Source organism: Bombus pascuorum, chromosome 13 (genome assembly GCF_905332965.1).
Source record: "Bombus pascuorum chromosome 13, iyBomPasc1.1, whole genome shotgun sequence".
NCBI lineage: Eukaryota > Metazoa > Arthropoda > Insecta > Hymenoptera > Apidae > Bombus > Bombus pascuorum.
Genome location: NC_083500.1, coordinates 9,596,676 through 9,609,184, shown reverse-complemented (window position 1 = coordinate 9,609,184; position 12,509 = coordinate 9,596,676). Strand labels below are relative to the sequence as shown.

General features: G+C 35.0%; 1 protein-coding gene across 6 annotated transcripts in view; it reads left to right on the top strand.

The window, feature by feature from the left end:
* The first annotated feature begins 440 nt into the window (after positions 1 to 440).
* LOC132913827 (QRFP-like peptide receptor) overlaps positions 441 to 12,509 on the top strand; it is a 77,313-nt gene continuing 65,244 nt past the window's right edge. The window contains exon 1 of one of the 6 annotated variants that reach the window (XM_060972437.1): positions 441 to 609. The gene's annotated coding sequence lies outside the window, so the exon portion shown is untranslated. Of the gene's footprint in view, positions 696 to 12,509 lie in introns of all 6 variants that reach the window. The other 5 variants (XM_060972436.1, XM_060972438.1, XM_060972442.1 and 2 more) reach the window with 5 other exon arrangements.

The window sequence follows — 12,509 nt, the reverse complement described above, 5'->3', positions numbered from 1 at the left end:
GGAACGAAAGTATTTGTTTTTCGAAATTATATTTTCCCAAAACCGTATCAAGTTCGGAGGTAGTTTGATAACATAGTAGCATTGTAGGGTTATTTATATTCTTAGCTTAATAATGTCATATATAACACTACTAAAATTTTAAAATTATCGTTTCTTTAATTATTTATTTTATAAAATCTTATACCATGTGATAATCAGATACATTTAGTAAAGCAGTTGATAATAAACGATTTCGAATTTCATCATTACAATGACAATTGGAATTTAGATGGTCGATCTTTCGATAATTTAAAGAATCATCGTAAAGACAATCGTTATTTTCGAATATTAATGTTCTTTATTTGTTCATTTCTCTTTTGTTAATTTCAGATCACACGAGGCTTAGTTCGAGTGTTACGAAAAGCATCGGCTGTCTTCGTTCGGCGTTCGTAAGCTTTCGCTCTCGTTCGGGGTAAGTCGGGTTGGCGGGTAGTTTCGTGGTCGCACTCGCGTGGTTTCGTCCGGCTTTCAGTTTATAGATACCGCTCTGTGAAGAAGCATCGTGGCGTGATTGTCATCGAATTTCGAACTTTCTTTCGTGATTCTCGAACAGTCAGCGACAGGAATGTAGTAAGTGATTTCAAGCTGTGATAGCAGACAACGTTGTGCAGTATGACAAAGCGTCGTGCTGTTATTTTCTCCGCAATTTTACCAAGGTACTTTCTAAAGTAAACGAACCATTTTTGATTACATTAAATAATCAGATCATTTAATTTAAACATTAACTATTAAAGTTCATATCATAACTTGTTACTGATGATTAGATTGGGGTTAGGTCTTTTACACATTTGTAGGAAATACGAAGGTGTAGAATTGCACAGATTGTACATAGAAAATATTCAACGTATAGTGTATTCTATAATACTTGATAAGTAAAAAAATTTTCAAACGAGAATCTACTTTTTTTAATTACATCCTCAAAAATACGAATTGATAGAAAAACGTCACTTTATTGATAATTTATTGGTAACCATTATTGGCTGTTTACCATGTAGTCTATATAATTTCGCAGTTTATCAGCTTGAAAGATTTCTATTCCGAAAATTATCATGTAACGTGTTCACGAAAATATTTTATCGTTTTATCGAAGATAGAGTCACTTTTAACGCAGTTTAATTTCTTACATAGTGTGATATCTGTCGATTGACTTTTATGGCGTGAAAGCTTTTCCACCAGTTTAACGTCAAGATGTCAGGATAAAGCTTTTAATAGCTGTAGGGGATGTTAACACGTGAAATTTGATATACGCTGTTACTTTCGATTTCTGAGAATTTTCGCGATATAACCGCCAAACCGATTATTTCGCGATTACGTGTTATTAGTATCTAGCTAGAAATTTGCTGCTTTAATTAATTAGTGACTCGTACAATATCGGTAGCCCGAGACACTTTAAAAGTAATTTATAAAGTAAGTATATAATAATTATCTTTAGGATCGTTAGATTTTTATCGAATTATCTCCAATTAAAAGTCGTGTGTGTTAAATTTAGTTAATGAAACAACCTGAGTTTTTAACGCCAGACGTATGTTGTATTCTCTTTTTCGAGGATTTTGTTTTATTTTCACACCACTAAACGAGAGAAATTTCATGAAACCGCGTTAGCCATCTGGTGTTCTTAGAAGCTCGAGGTCGACGAGAAAAGATTTTTTTTTTTCAAGGGTGTAATAATGCTCCAGGCACGGTTCGCAAATAAGAACTTTAGAAAAACAGGGCGGATTTTGTGCGTATTTGGCATTGGAGTTACGCATGATGGATACACGCTTGTGTATATTATTGTACGAATGTAAATAAAATAGCGTGATGGAGTGGAGTCGAGCAAGTTCCAGATTAAGATGGAAAGAAACAAAACACGAAAACATTCAAACTCTGTACACTTGAGCGATCACCATAGTATAAATTATTATTACTTTTCCTTTTCACTTTAAGATAATATCAAAAAGGGAGAGAAAATACGATACATATATTATTTTACTACTACTATATCATATTTCTTTTACGTTTTCTTAAAGTATTATTACTACAGTTTTATTTACTTCATACTTCTTGCGTCAGGATGACCCAGTTTTATAGCATAAAGCTATAATATATCTTAATCACTTGTTATATGTCATATTGCATCATGTTCTATATTCATGTACTTACAGTTACAAAAGGATATTCATACACCTTACAAAAATGTTATTTTTGTTTAAATAAAGCATATACTATCATGTATAATAACACATTTATTCCTTAACATGTAAAATAATAATAAAAGAGGCTATAGTCTTCTCGCAGTGGAACTTTATTCTAATAAAAATTTTATAGGATGTTTTTTTTTTTTTTTTTTTTATAACGTTTATTGTCCAAGAAGATGAGTATTACATGTGTATGTTATTCACAATAAACAATGAATTTCGGTTGTAGGGTGGATTAGGCAAAAGTACCGATACGCGTCGGTACGACGTAGCCATGGTCTAATATGTGTCGTGGGTTTTCGGTTTTTGCGTTTATTTTTTTGTTTTTTTGGGTTTAAGTCACATTGGTGCGTGATTTTTGTGTATTCTTGTGTGTGTTGTATTTTGTCCTGAAACTTGGCCGCAAAACAGGACTCCTCGGTGTATTACTTTTATGCGTTGTGGGATTTTGGGGGGGGGATGAGTGGGAAGGGGAGGGGGGTGTTAAATTATATTATTTACAATGATTATAGTATTTACATATTTACAGTACTTACATCTAGGTTAATTTTATAGGATGTACGAAGACTCATGTGACTGACTGTAGATTTCTATCCTATCATTGTCCAATTAATATTATTTTCTATTTCCTAGATATCGATCTCTGAATAATTTTTCGTATCTTATTATTTTAATGTTCTCCTCTCTTCTCTTTTTATCTATAAATGCTTGTTTCCTATACCTGATACGAATACTTCCTCTGTTTACAACAATTCAGAGTTTAACTCTGTATAAACTATCTTTTTCGTTATCTCTTATCAGTCGTACGAGACATTAGAAAATTATAGCTGTCTGTAAATTTGTGGAATATCGGAATTAATTCGTCGAATACTAAGAACTTAGTGCACGTTAGATTTGCATTCTGATTATATTTACAAATTATTGTTTCTCTTTGGGAAACTCACGATTGCTGTTCGCTTCGGATGAAGCGTGATTGAAATTGTTTCGGAGTTTTGTTTTCTGTACGAACTTCGTAGCTTTGTTGTCTTTGTCAGCTAATCACGTGGAATACCACAATGAGAGATTACCAGACGAACCAGATTCATTCGATAAAGTCCCATTGATCGTTCTTTCCCAATATTCATCGTGAAAACTGTCCCAATTCCGATCGAGTTTTAAAGCATGTCCAATATCGATTAAAATTTTGATCACATTTATTAAATTGCTATTTTATCAAACCACTTTATATTCTATTTATATTAAATCGTGGAAATTCTGTTTAATTTTAATTATATTTGGAAATTATACCAGATTAATTAAATTAGCTGATGCAGGTTTCATTTCCATGTTAAATTTCTGTATTCTATTGCTTAATCTTCGTGTTTAATCCTCTCAAGAATAAAATATTTTTACTTTTAAACTTTCCGCTTCGTCTAATCAACTTTAAAGTTGCTCGAATGATCCGAGTCTCCGATACGTTATACATAGGCGATGAGACATTTATTATACTAATTGACGGAAAAATTCTTCGCTACCTAGAATTCCAAGCAAGATAATAATGCTTAAGGAGTTAGTAATTTCTTGGTGATTCTTCAGATTTGTTTTATATCAGTTAATTCCGACGGCAAAGGCATCATGAGCTTTGACTCGTGTATATTTATTTCACGTTTATTATTTTCCAAATATCTAACAACTATTTATCTTCCCACAATATTCGTTGAAATATAAAATTCATATCGAGTTGTACAGACCTAAAGAGATTAGCAAGAAAGAAAGAAGCAAGTTAAGAGATAAAAAATCCTTATCATAATCGTTTCTCAGCTTTATCGTCATAGAACGAAGTAAAATAGGGTGTGTATTTGATGCTCGTCGCCAATTATCCAACCTCCACTGGGCAATGCTTAACATGGAAAGTAGATTAAGTTACTCGTAACGTAACAAATCAAGGACACATGACACAATCGTATAATTAATTCCCTGGTGGTCGTCGATGTGCATATCTCGATGGACATTCGATCTACGCGTTTTCGATAATACGCGCGTATCTCATCCCCTCCGATCCTTCCTCGTTTGATTGGGTCTTCCGCAGTACTGAGAATTCGTTTGTGTCTCCCCTCTACGGAAACGTAAACGCGGATAGTACAGAGAATATTGGGAAACGGCCGTGGTTACGTGGAATATGTGATAAATGGGAAAATAATGCATATCGCGAGCTAGGCGTAGCTTCTCTGCAGAGACGTAAATTATTTGCTAGCGTTTTACTCGTAGGACGGCAAATAAATTTCCACGCTTTACCACTCTCGTTTTTCATAAATCTCCGACGTGACTTTGAAATCGGTCTGCTTTATTACGTGTGCACGGTGTTGATGATGCGCTGCCCGATAGGAATCATGTTATTCGGTAATCGATGCAAATATATCGCTCGAGAGCATCGCTTTATCGTCTGTAGCGTACGACGCTTCCCGTGACGAGTCAAGAGCAATTCCCTCGTCAATCGAGACATGGAAACGAGCTTTTATTTAACGAGTTGCGCCATTCTACTTGAAACTGTTCGAAACAGTTAGACGATTGCGTTCGGGTAACAAAGTACTAGGCTTCTCCGAATGTTCTGTTTTATACCTGATTGAAGTGGAAGATTCATTTATTGCGAATATCTGTCAAATAATCTAGTTGGCCATTAAACGTAGTAATCGAAGAGAAATATCCGGACAAAATTGTCATTTAAAAAGTGCCGTTTTTAAATAAATCGGTATACTAGATCAAAAAGCTGTTTTTTTTTTTTTTTTTTTTAAATAGTTTATTTAGCCAATATTTGATTTTTTGTACATTTTTGAGATTCACAATAAACAATGAATTTGAGTATAGTGTGTTTAGGCAAAAGTACCGATACGCGTCGGTACGACGTAGCCATGGTCTAATATGTGTCGTGGATTTTCGGTTTTTGCGTTTATTTTTTTGTTTTTTTGGGTTTAAGTCTCATTGGAGCGTGATTTTTGTGTATTCTTGTGTGTGTTGTATTTTGTCCTGAAACTTGGCCGCAAAACAGGACTCCTCGGTGATACTAGATCAAAAAGCTGTAATTATGTGGTTGGATCGTTCTATTTCTTCGTTTTATTTTCGTGTTCATAAAACGTTTTTCAATATCCAAAGCATTTATACACTCGATCAACGAGATAAGTAATTGTACTTTTGCGACAACCAATTTGCGATTTGGAGGAATACCGAACGATCAGATGGATTATGAAAATGATTTTATAGCACGCAAATTGGAAATTTTGATTAAATTAGGAAAATCATGTATCTGTGAGTTAATGGAGAAAGGAAGAATAAATCATCGTATTGAAACTTTGACCTCGATCAACAATACAAAAAGAAGTCGACAACAGAAAAACTGGAAATGTCATTAATTGTTGTTAAAGGTGTGGAATCGGTCTCATGAAAGATGCAGGAAACTTTTTGTAGATCGTTGAATCTCTCGAATACGTTTTTACCGCGATTACTATTGGCAAACTCGATAGGTATAAAGGTATATCGCACGTGTCAGAGGCTCGTAAATAGAACCTCGCGTAAGTGTAGGTTGAACACGTGTGGTACCTGGTCCGGCAATCATAAATCAGAAGAACACGTATTTTCCACCATTGTGCGATCGTCTTTTAGCTAAATATCAAAACTAGGCCGAACTGGGAACTTTCCCCCGACTTCTACATTTCGGTAACCGAAATTCTTCGAGGGAACATTTTTCTTGATGAAGTATTTTGGTATTTCGGAATATCTCGTGTCCTCGACGATATTGTCAAACTTCAAAGATTTATATCGAAATAAATATCTTCTCTTTCTTTGTAATTTATTTTTTCCACGTCGTTTTTCTAATTTATTCCGCGTAAATGTTTTAGTTCGTCGCTTATTTTCGGTTTGGAGATGGAGCGTTTCATTTGCAATTTATACTAAGAAAATAATAGCATTTCGAGCAAATTACATTTACAGCTGTATATATATATGAATATCACAGACGAAGAATACGAAGAAGAAGTATTGGATTTTGACAGATTTTCAACAAGATTTTCGAAACTCTCGTCTTTTGTAAGTTTCTCATCTCGATGGAGCATAGACTGATTGCAAACTTTTAGCCTGTGCAATAGTTTAAATTCCAATAACGCTTTAATCTGTTTATACGAATCCAGTTCACCAAATACACTGTTCCTATTGAACAAAACTGGTTGTGTAAACAAATTCTCTACTAATCGAGCAAACAGAAGCGAAGAAATCCTATACCATTGATGTATTGATATATCATTCGTACGATACTGCAATGAAAATTGATTTGAAGAGGAACATTAAAAGAATATGCAGACGCAAGGAGAGAGTTGGGAAGAACAACCTTCCAATTATTTCGAGCAGTGTATACGCTACAGATTTTTTTCTTAAAGAATATTATGATTGACTTTATCACGGTTATTTGGCAAAGCACCGTTGCAAATTTACGTGCGTACGGTCTACGGCAAGACTTCGCCCTGCCATGTCCTATAAATACTGGTTTATTGCCAACACATGGCGTAGATGCATAAATTGTGCTTCGTTATGGAAGTTTCAGGCGATGTTGATCATGGAACGGTCAAACGGCCGGACAAATTAAGTTCATCTGAAAACTACTCTCGTACTTCGTTTCTCGAACCGCCTTTGAAGTTGCGCTACACGCGTTAACTCTTGCTATTCTGTGCTGTTTAATTAACCCTTTTCCATTAACGTTGATCACGTTCGGAATCGAATATCGCGCTCTTTGTAAATCAATTCGCGTACAAGTCCGCGCTTCGCTCCTTGTAATTAGACCGCGGATTTTCACGCGTTTATGGGACGTTTGAAGGTATGAAAATGCACAGAACGCATATGTATCGCGCAAAAATATATAAGACATTTAGAGTATATCGTTTATCACAATATTGAGTAAATGAGATAAATTTTTATTTAGAATTTATATCTTTAGCGATGCCTGTGAAACTATAAAATTACATAAACGTCAGCATTCTACTAATATTATATAATACATCAATATGTCGATATAATATCAAGCAGATACATCATACATTGAACGCGTTTCTAGTCTAGGAGATCGCTATTGATTCTTTAAGTATATTTTCATAAATCCCATAAATTCCTCGTAATCGTCGTGCTATTTACAATCGTAAAACATATTTCTGCCGAGGTCGCATTTCTTTATTTGTATTCATAAAAACATGGATTTGCATAAATATCCGCAGACTAGTTATAGTGTATCGCGAGGCCTGCGAACGAAGGAAAGTTGGAAATGCGGTTTTAATATGGTAAGGATTGCGCAACGCGATTCTCTTATCGGTAACGTAAGCAAATGCTGTTTAGAAATTGTTATAATAATTACGCAACTATCGTCAGATAACGCTCGATAGAAAGTTCGTATTGTTCCATCCGGCGGATCGAGCGTCATTAGCTTCTCTATATCTGTCGATCGATTCGTAATTTGTCACAGGCTGTCGGACACTGAGATCAAACTGGTCGAAAAAGGCGTCATTACGCCAACAGGCTACTCTTGTCATCGAAAATCCGCTTCTAAGCCAAGAAATTCGCACTCGCTTGGCAAGAAGCCCGTCCACTATCGACACCAACGCGCATCTTCAGGACGAAGAAACCAGCCGTTTTCTCTTTTCATTTTGCATCTATCTTCTAGTGACAGACGGTCTCCGCTTGTGTGTAATATTAAGCGCATTTTCGCGTATTTTAGGTACTGGTGATCCGGTATGATTTGTAAGCAGTTTTTAGACAGTTTAATTTTTTTAGAATTGGGAAAATAAATGTTGGCAGTGGGCTGTGTTTTTAGGAGCATTTCTGGAACATTTCATCGTCGGTCTAATTTAAGGTGTAATTGGAGTAAATATTAATAGTACGGGGTGTTAACATTTTCACTCTTAGTAAAATTTTAAGTAACTTAGTCTCGTAGAGAAAGAAAAAGAAGAGGCATCTGTGAGTGTAATTTACAGTACAATCTACGGTTGAAATTAGTGGCAATGCACGAAGCGTGCAGACGATCAAAATTTTTAATCTAGCGAAATTTTAATTGGCACGCGCATGTGGAAAGTTGAAGAGTCTGATTTAGGATTGATTAATCTGTCGTTAAAATTAATGACGGTAAATGAAAGATTACAGTTCTTGATTTAGTAATGTTTTGATTAACGTAAATACGTAAAAGATGGAAAAAAGATGAGATTGAATTAAAATGGTAACGAATGAATTTAACTTCTGTCGAAAGTAAACGCGTCGTCACGAGACTATTCCATCGTTAAAGTAGCAGTCGCAACGTATTCTTAGCGTCTATCTCTGTTTCATTTACTACATCGGATTCTTTATGCCATTCGCTATCTTTAAATTCGAAACTCTGAATGAAACTGGCACGCGTTAAATGAAAGTCAATTAAGTTGAATTCGATTCGAAAATTGTTCGTTTTAGCGACGAGGAAGTTTCAGAGTTAAATCGAAATTCGTATGAGTTTCACGTGGACCACGATGTGTCGATTAAGCGTTTAAGCGAGAAAATCGTGTAAAACTTCACACCAACCGAATTGTTACAAAATTATCGCTAATATCTTTTAAATGGCGTACCAAATTTCAATTAACGTGATCCACGCATATCGAATTATCACAATTATCGTTTCTATTTGATTTACTAATGTAAGACAATTGTTCATTGAAATTATAGTTTCTTTCGCATAATTACCTGTTATTTCCAGTTATATTCTTTGGTAGTAATTACTTTACGATGTGACGAATCATCCATCGATTTTTTCCCATTTATTTATCTCTTATTAACGCGTAAAATTTTTTTTACAGAAGTCTTACGTATATAATTATTTGATAATTGCATAATCAAACTGATCGTTGTTTGATGTCTTGGAAAAATTATAGAAATTTTTTTTCTTTTACCTTGAATCTAGATTAGTCGTTACACTCGATAGATGCTCGCCTGATGCTTCAAAAAATTCTCTATTCGACGTGTCCCTCGCGTTTCTCAATTTTACTAAAATACCGAAACGTGTTGAAAGCGAGTTAGTCCTAATTCGATGGCCACAGTTTGTAGTTGCTATTATGCGAGCTGAATGCCTTTTCTTCACCAGGCTTTATCACCAGGCTAAAATTAGCGCGGTTAACGAGCTTCGTTTTTTGCAACCAGTTCATATAGAAAGGCTCGTCGAACGGAACGCCGGAAATTTGGCTCTGTCCCTCCGTCGCGTGTCATTTTCGTGATTGTTCGTGGCAGAGATTGAACCGTGTCTGACATAAGTCTACGTATATTTTCCCTCTGTTGTGCTCCAACTCGCTGTCACATCCTTTTCGTACAATTTATCGCCTTGAAGTTCCAGTTAGTACACGAACCTAACTCGTGCAAAAGATGCGACATTCGTGCTAAATGGAAAGTGAGATGCGAGATGAATGCAGTTTGGTTAGTGCAGGAAATTATGCACCATTAGTGAAACGAATTATACGAAAAAGGACAGACGGCTGCGATTGTTCTTGGAATCTATTGTTTCTTGAATTCCATTTTTCATTCAGATCTACATTTGGAGACGTTATTTTTAGGTGCCTTTTAGGATAAAAAAATGATCGGATAATTATAAACTAAGGAATTCGGAATTTTATATGTCTGTTGATATTTCAAGAAAATGCAGCCTAACATTTATACAGTTGTCTTTATTATGTATTACTTAAACTGTTATATGTTCCTCACAATATTCTATCCTGAACGCCTGCAACGAATTACGTTAGTCTATTTATCCGAAACAGGGAAATGAAAAATAATCTTAATCCACGCGAGGAAATAATAGCCAGAAGCAAAAATATCACTTTTATCATAAATTTTATCGACTTCTTTGGATGATAAAAGAAAACTATTGCAGACATTGAACATTGATATAATTTTAATACGGGTGATAAGTAGATATCCATTTTGATATATAAGCACAATTTGGAAGAGTTGAGAAACCATGGCACTAGATCCTTGTAACTTTGCCACTTCACCGAATTCACATGTAGATGTTTAGAAACAAATGCACAATTTTTCAGGAGAATCGAATTGGTAAAAAATATCAATTTATTGACTCCTCTAAGTAGAATGCGACCTGTAGCTTTCAAACTTGTGTATTGTTAATTAAACTTTCTTTTGTCTGATGAAACCCTGAAATTCTACTGTACCCATTACATGTAAGTGCAGGTGCATTTCTCTGGGAATCAATGAAAGTTCAATTAGGAAGGTCGCCGTCGAACTCCATTATTCCAATCGAGATTAAGAAAATCGCTTTCGTGTTCGATCGCAGCATGCACGCTATTTGATCGAATGCAATTACTATTCCTCAGGCACTATTTATTTTTCGGTTTCGGTTTCGCTATCCGAAACCGATGACGAGTTTGATGAAATTCCGATACGTGATAAAAATTCAGAATACAATATCATCTAATAGCATCATTTTTGAAAAAATATCACTCGAAACTTCTAGCTCGGGTAATTTGTCGAATTTCGCCAGAGAAACGATAGAGAAAATTGACTTCGAGATAGTTTGCGATCCAAAGAACGAAAGTTTGCGAAGGAAAATTTATTCTTCTCCCAGAGGCGACCTTTTTCTTTGCTTTCCACGGTGTTTTCGACGCACTAAACGCTGCATCGTGTATCTAATGCACCGATAATCACATGCGAGGATCGTTCGTGCGATCAACAAGCATCGTATAATCGAGCTTCCGAAATTCATTAACAGAGAGAATGCGGAACGCCCATTGGAATGCATATTCATTCTATCATGTTGTTCATGGTGCACAAGAAAGCAAACGTTGTGCAAACTTTTTCTTCTCACCAAGCATTCGAAACCTCAACGAAGTTTTCTTTCAGCTTACACGAGGATATATTGAAAAATTAGACATTAATATTTTACTAAAATATTTCTTTAACGAGACATTATTATTCTCGTCCAAAGCTTTGAAGCACCTTTTGCTTCTTAGATGAATCTTTTTCGCATAGTTTTCTGAAAAAGGAGAGTACGATAATGATAATTGTTACTTCTAACTATGATTAATTACAGTTTCAACGTTATAAATAAAATATCTATGCGATTAAAGAAGGCGTTATTCCTTTTGAAAACCTAGCACGCTTTAAACTTTTGACTCCAATTTCGTTATTTCGTCTTACGAGACCTTTTTGCAATAAACCTTTTCCCAATAAGCCAATATTTTCATTAGCAAGTTTCTCGTCGATTCTGATCTTTTAGAATCGTTAAGCTTGATTGCACGATTTATATCTTCATTTCCAAAATTACATTTACATTTTGATTGTCTGTAACATCCGCGCATGTAGGAGAAGCAGCTAAGTTATATCGTAGCGGTCAGCTTTAATCTGGTTTATTGCAACGACAAACTCTCTGCCTAGCTTTCTGTGCGTGTACCATGGTATTTTATAACTTCGTTGTTTTATTTTTATTTTGTAAATCACGCACATCAAGCGCTAACTCTAATTCATCCAATGGACGATACAATCAGGCTGGAATTTACATTTTTCAATCTCTCGTTGTTAATTGAAGCTGTTCCCCCTGCTAAAGATTCTTTATGGAAACTCGTCAATCTTTTTTTATGGTTAGCTCTGCGTTCACTGAGAAAATAACAAGTTAAACGTCTACTCGATTATAAAATCGTTTAGCGAAACAAACCGCTATTTAAAATTATATGCGTTGCATAATTGAACGATGCAAATGTAAATTCGTTCCGAAATTAATTCAATGCAGCTCCGAGCCAAAGAGTCTGATAAGATAACGAACGTTATATTTTAGAGGTAATCAGGGGATTTCACGTTTCGATACGTTTAACACGCTGAATTTTATATATTTTGTCGTGATAGCCGCGATAGATCGAAATATAATACTTTTATTGCGTAACATTTACCATATAATATCGTCGCAACGTTTCACTGTATAATATTTAATTTTTGCAAAATACTTATATACTCCATTTGCACTTTTTTTCATAATGTTATCCAAGTCATTGACATTGCTGAGAATTTATGAAATTAGTTTACGAAATTCATCTTATTAGTCATTTTCAAAAATTTACTGAGCGGTGAGCATCGCGGCAAAGAACGTGTTAAACGCGAGGACGTTTCCACTCCGTTACGCTAAAAACGATATTTTGTTACTTTTCATGATGGTCGAAAGTAACAGAAAAAGCAATTTTATTTTACCAGAGACTTCTTCCGTGCAATTAACCCGATTTCGAGTACGTCTCGATGTGCTTTCTATTTTAGTGCAGTTGTGAT